Below are 7,194 nucleotides of genomic sequence, written 5' to 3'. Positions count from 1 at the left end.
TAGCGGGTGGTATACCTGGGACGATCTAGCACAAGCATTTGCGGGTCACTTCCAGTATAACCTTGAGATCGTCCTGGACCGTCTCACACTGTTAAAACTTGAGAAAAAGACTGGAGAGAGCTTCAGGGAATTCGGATTAAGTTGGAGGGAACAAGCAGCAAGAGTCGATCCACCAATGAGGGAAGGTGAAATGGTGGACTACTTCTTACAAACTTTGGAGCCAACTTACTTTGGTCACCTGGTGACGTCAGTTGGTAAATCTTTCAACGAAGTAGTAAAAATGGGCGGTATGATCGAAGAGGGACTCAAATCCAACAAAATCCTGAGCTATTCGGCGATTAAAGCAACCACTCAGGCCATCTAGAGCGGCGCGGGAGGTGCGTTCGGAAAGAAGGGAGAGGAGGTCGCAACGGTCGAAGCAGGTACTGGGTCCAAACCCAGAGGCCCTTCCCCTCACTACCAGCCCAGACCCCATCACCCAAATTATCGACACACTCCATACAACCTTCCACAACCCTATTACCCACCATCAGAGCCACTCTTTTCCGCCCATCATGCCTAAACCTGCCCCCGAGCTCCATATAATCCGCCTCAGTATTATCCTCCGAACAATGTCCGGTCACATGTTCAACCATCAGGTCACCCCCTATGGCGAGCGCTTGAACCACATAATGCATTCTTGCCTTCACAACGTTTTCGAGCACCCAACGACCCTAGAAAACAGGGGCAGGGAGGGGAACAAAGGCAAAGAAATAATTTCACGCCGATTGGGGAGTCCTACACAAGTTTGTTTGAAAAGTTAAAGCTTTCTGGCCTGATTGAGCCGCTCCTTGGCTATACTCCAGACCCATATGCAAAAGGATTTTATCCTGCTGTACGATGCATGTACCACTCTAATTTCCAAGGACATAGCATTGAAGACTGACGTTCTTTGAAAAAGGAAATAGAAAGAATGGTTCAGGAAGGGGTAATTGTGATCAATGACAGTGACAAGGGGCACGCGAGTCCTCTTGAGAACTTGTTGACTGATGTTGATGATACTGAAGTTGGTGATGGTCTTGGCAATGTTGATATAGAGCTCAATGGCTAAAATGTCGTGCTTGGTAGTTGGAAAGACACTCCATTTTTGGGTCAGCCGGAGAGGATCTTTGATGGCTTATTTTGTTGTCATTTCTGTTGTCTGGATTATTCTTAGGATTGTAATCCGGATATTGTCTTGTGTCAAACCCTCTTATCCTTCTATTTTTGCCACAATGGTTTATTTAGTTTTGTCCAGGTTTGTTTTATGGTGTACTTTGGTTTGTTTTGCTTACTTTGTTATTCAAACCATTTCACCATTAGTCTAATGCAAAATCCGGTTTTTTATTATTTCCAGTCATCATTTTGTTTAATTCTTTTATCATTTTGTTCAGCGCCGATTCTAGTGACATGACATGCGCACACAGTTTGGGCCTAATCTTAAAAGGTAATCATAAAATTATTGAGAGGTGATCAGAACATTTAAAAGAAATAAGGACGGTTTGACATTATTCGGAGCTCGAGTCATGTGGAACTGGGGAAAGTAAAACATAAAGAAAACCGTTAAAGGCAGGATTCGCCAAATTGCCATGAGGGTGGAGGGTGGAGAGTGAGAGTGTTGCCCAACGGTGCTTTAGATATGACAAATGAAAAAGCAAATGTAAGTCCAGCACCATCAGAAGAGGCTACAAATCTTTGTTTAATTGTGTTGTTTGCACCTGGCATGTTTTGAAGACTGGAATGACGAAGGCATTTTATTCTGCTATCTAAACACTTCATTCTTTGTTACCCCTTTTGAGCCTTATTTATTTTCTTTCATACCCCTCGTTCAGAATCAGTAGCAAAGGTTAGAAACACAAACGTGGAAGAAGAAAAAAAGAAAAAGAAAAAAGGGAAAAGAAAGCAACAAAAACAAAAAAACAACAAAAAGAGAAAAAAAAAGAGAAAAGAAAAAATGATAACAAAGAAAACAAAGGATTTGGGAACTACATTTGACCTGATTCCTCAAAGAGTATACGTAGGCGCTTCACAGCTCAGTCATAGGGTGCATAATGTGCATAATGTGCATAGTGTGCATAGTGTAACATAGTATAACAAAAGTAAAAATCCCCAATCAAGAAACTGGGGCAAGAGTTGCGCTTGTTGTAAGGAAATATGGTTCCGAAGGTTGTAATTTTGAACCCCAAATTTATTGTTTTTGAGCCTTTAATACCCTTTATTTCTAGCCTATCCAAAATCCTACATTACAGTCCAAAGAAAGACCTTTTGACCAGTCTTCGAAAGAGGCCAAGTCATGCAAATAGAAGTCGGGAATAGCACCCCGATTCCCAACAGGGAAAAGGATCATGGATTGGAAATGAATTGATAGCCGAAAAGAATCCCCGGCAGAAAGAGTCATATCGGCAACACTTCAAATCCCCAGCTGGAAAGTGATACAAATAAGAGAGTCTTATTGGTGAAAATCTTTACGGACACCATAAGGCGAGGAAAGCTGAGAGAAAAACCAAAATGAGAGAGGCTTGATAGTGAAAACCCTTCGGGCACTACAAGTCGAATAAGATTGAGAATCAGATGGGGATTTACCAAATGAAGTCTTGAAAGACGATTGACGGCAGAGGATAGGCCACATGTGCATGTCATGATTATTAGAGTCGGTATCTGCGTTTGATAGGCTTTTATTTATAGTTTCTCTTGTTAAAGAGTCATCTTTTTCCTTTGTCTTTTATTCGGTTCCCTTTTTGTTTATCTTTCTCCTTTCATAGAAAAATTCCCCAGTAGAGTCTGTTTGGTCAGAACAAGTGAGAAATGACTTCAAAATCTGCCACCAGCTTTCCAATTATGCAAGACCAGATCCGATTAGAACATCCAAATGGTCTAAATCAAGAAAGAACAACGCGGAGAGCAATGGGCATGATTTGGGAAATTCATATGAGACTAAAAGGTCGGGGGAAATGCTAGTTTCACTTGCTATGCCGCAAAAGAAGAGGGATATCCCCAACAGAAAAGGTTGCTTTCAGCAACACGAATAAACAGAGATTTGGAGTGGTATCCCCAGCAGATCATCTCAATGAACATGCACGATCTTCAAGTTACATCAACTGTCATGAAAATGCGTGAGGTCAAATAAGGAGACTGGGGAAATGGTCAAGAGGTTTGGGGAATAATGAATCGTCAAGAAGGGCGGAAGGTATCAGCCCAAGCTTCGAGATGGACAAACAACGCATAGATGGAGAATGGTTGATGGCATCCCCAGCAGTAGTATCGCAACCAACCACCACGTTTTAAACTAATCAATTTTTCTTTGATTTGAAGCAGAGACAGGGAATACTACCGATGACAGAAAGATGCGCCGCAAGAAAGATTTTCAAACTGGGGCAGAAAATTTTTGTTCATTTCGAAAATTTTCGAAAAGTCTAACACGAGCTTGGTGAAAATCAGTATCCCCAACAGTTTTCGGGGAAAGGCAAAACGAGTTTTAAGGGAGGTAGTCTTCGAAGGATGAAGGTAACAAAACAAAGAAAAATACTATAATAAAAATAATAAAAATAATAATAATAATAATAATAATAATAATAATAATAATAATAATAATAATAATAATAATAATAAAAGAAGAAGAAAAAAGAGAAAGACCAGTTTTGCAAAAGGAAACAGTTTGCAGAGGAATGAAACATCCTACTTAAAGGAAGCAGTCTTGGAAGGAGTAAGATAACATATTTTGCTCAGCAGAGTTATCCTCAGCAGTATTCTCCCCAGCAGTGTTACTTAGCGGTTTGCAGTGTTATCCCCAGCAGATCATCGAGATGTAGAAGCATCCTCGACAGATTTTTGACCAAGTTCCAAGAGGGTCGGAAAACACAGAGTGGGGAAGGAAGAGAAGGAAAATTCATCCCCAGCAGAAATATCATCCCCAGCAAGTAACGTTATCCCCAACCAGTTTTGGGAGCGCAGAGCAAGGAAAAGGGAAAGGAAAAACCATCCCCCAGCAGGAGTGACACGATCACTCGCCATGTTTTGAACTAACAAGGTTTTCTTTGATTTCTACAGGAAAATAAAGGTTGATGATGGCAGAAAGACACGCCACAAGGAAGAGCACCAAAACTGGGGCAGAAAATTTTCTGCCATTGTCGAAATTTTCTCGGAGGAACGAAGAAATTAATTCAAGTTTTAAGGGATAGCAAGACAGCATGATTTTAAGGAAAACGGCCGGAGGTAAGACAATTTCAAGTTTTGAGGATATTTTGGGTTCATCCGCCCTCGAATAGGATATTTTGGGTTCATCCGCCCTCAAATAGGATATTTTGGGTTCATCCGCCCTCGAATAGGATATTTTGGGTCATCCGCCCTCGAATAGGATATTTTGGGTCATCCTCCCTCAAATAGGATATTTTGGGTCATCCGCCCTCAAATAGGATATTTTGGGTTCATCCGCCCTCAAATAGTATATTTTGGGTTCATTCGCCCTCAAATAGGATATTTTGGGTTCATATGCCCTCAAATAGGATATTTTGGGTTCATCCGCCCTCAAATAGGATATTTTGGGTTCATCCGCCCTCAAATAGGATATTTTGGGTTCATCCGCCCTCAAATAGGATATTTTGGGTTCATCCGCCCTCAAATAGGATACTTTGGGTTCATCCGCCCTCAAATAGGATATTTTGGGTTCATCCGCCCTCAAATAGGATATTGAATTTAATCCTTTCTCCATAGGACGTTTTGATTTATTTCGACCCGAGTGGTCCTGATTGTATGAACATTGCCAAAATATATGTTTCATAAATCATTGCCAATGGCATTTTATTTTCAAAGTTGTTGTTGAAGTCAGGAGCCCGCCTAAAGAGAGGAAAGGCGTTTTATTTTTCAAAATTGTTGTTAAGGTCAGGAGCCCGCCTGAAGAGAGGAAAGGCATTTTATTTTTTAAAAAAGTTGTTGAAATCTCGCCAGCCTAAAGAAAGGAATGGCATTTTATTTTTAAAGCTGTTTAAATCTCGCCAACCTAAAGAAAGGAATGGCATTTTATTTTCAAAGTTGTTTTTGAAGTCAGGAGCCCGTCTGAAGAGAGGAAAGGCGTTTTATTTTTAAAGTTGTTTAAATCTCGCCAACCTAAAGAAATGAATGACATTTTATTTTCAAAGTTGTTGTTGAAGTCAGGAGCCCGCCTGAAGAGAGGAAAGGCATTTTATTTTTAAAAGTTGTTGAAATCTCGCCAGCCTAAGGAAAGGAATGGCATTTTATTTTCAAAGTTGTTGTTGAGGTCAGGAGCCCGCCTAAAGAGAGGAATGGCGATTTATTTTTCAAAGTTGTTGTTGAGGTCAGGAGCCCGCCTGGAGAGAGGAAAGGCGTTTTATTTTTAAAAGTTGTTGTTGAGGTCAGGAGCCCGCCTGAAGAGAGAAAAAGCATTTTATTTTTAAAAGTTGTTGAAATCTCGCCAGCCTAAAGAAAGGAATGGAATTTTATTTTCAAAGTTGTTGTTGAGGTCAGGAGCCCGCCTGAAGAGAGGAATGACGATTTATTTTTCAAAGTTGTTGTTGAGGTCAGGAGCCCGCCTGATGAGAGGAAAGGCATTTTATTTTTAAAAGTTGTTGAAATCTCGCCAGCCTAAAGAAAGGAATGGCATTTTATTTTCAAAGTTGTTGTTGAGGTCAGGAGCTCGCCTGAAGAGAAGAAAGGCGATTTATTTTTCAAAGTTGTTGTTGAGGTCAGGAGCCCACCTGAAGAGAGGAAAGGCAATTTATTTTCAAAGTTGTTGAGGAGGTCAGGAGCCCGCTTGAAGAGAGGAAAGACGATTTATTTTTCAAAGTTGTTGAGGAGGTCAGGATCCCGCCTGAAGAGAGGAATGGCGATTTATTTTCAAAGTTGTTGGTTGAAGATGAGAGCCCGCCCATATAATAGAGGAATACATTGCAAGTCAGTAAAGCAGAAGAATCCAACAGGAATCCCCAGCAGGAAACAATAAAAATCCCCAGCGCCGTAAAGCAGAAGGTTGCAACAAGAGATCCCAGTGCAAATTCAAGCGCATGAGTCAAAAAGAAGAGTAGCACCGAAAAGCTTAATGAAGGAACCACCGAAAAGCTTAATGAAGGAAGCCATATCCCCAGCGGACCGAACTAGACAGTGAGAATGGGTATTCAGAGTAGCAAAAGGACGGTGTCAACCCCATCAGTTCTCGGAAAAAAGAAGCACCGGAATAGACGCAAGCCGATAAGACAGCAAGGCATCAAGAACAAATGAAAGATAGATGGGATCTTGTAATCCGTAGTCTAGCCTAGCTTCTTGATTTTTCTTTTAAGCACGGTGTAATAAGGAGATCGATAAGCAGTTGTGAGCACGTGATTTTTGTTTCGCACGACAATCGCTCCAAAAGAAATAAAAATAATAATAATTGGCCCTGCTGTACAAATTTTGGATTTTACATGGCACTTTGTTGGTTATTTACGATTTTTGCCCATTTTTACTTTATTAAAACAAAACACAAAAAAATGTGTTGTCATGCATAATTCGAACCGTAATCCGGTCGTTAAATAGAAAATCATAAATAGGCATCTTCGTCCGTGATTTTATTTTGTTTGATTTTACCTGTTTTGAAATATTTTAGTGTGTGTGCAAATAATTGTATTGAGTGTGTATTTAATTTTAATTTGATTTTTGCTTAGTTTTGTTTTTAAAATAAAAAAAAAGAAAAAAAATTCTTTTCTTCTTCCGGATTGGGCCAATTTATTAAAATTGGCCCAAAACAAACAACGTCCAAACCAGGCCTGCCCGGTCCACACCAACTGATACCCAGGGTGTCCAAACGACGTCGTTTTGGTCCAAACTGATCTGGGTCGTTGATCTCAGATTGATCAACTGCCAAGATCACCTTCACATAACCCACTAATGGCCCCGGCCCGTTTCCACCCGGACCAACCCAAACCCTTTACCCTCGAAACGACACTGTTCCACTTAAGCCCTCAGATCCAGACCGTAGATCTAGATTGATCTAACGGTTGAGATCAACCCACCCATTCCATATATAAGCCCTTAACATACCCTGCCCCCTATCCAATACCCCAGCCTTCGTCTCCACAGACCCTTCCCCTCAAACCCTAGCCGCCCCCATCTCCTTTCACCAGAAACCCAGCGGCACGGACGTCGGTGACCTCGCCCTTAACACCATAGAACCCCCGTGCCGTCCTG

The sequence above is a fragment of the Nicotiana sylvestris genome, chromosome 11, assembly GCF_000393655.2.
Source record: "Nicotiana sylvestris chromosome 11, ASM39365v2, whole genome shotgun sequence".
NCBI lineage: Eukaryota > Viridiplantae > Streptophyta > Magnoliopsida > Solanales > Solanaceae > Nicotiana > Nicotiana sylvestris.
Note: the sequence above shows the minus strand (reverse complement) of the source record.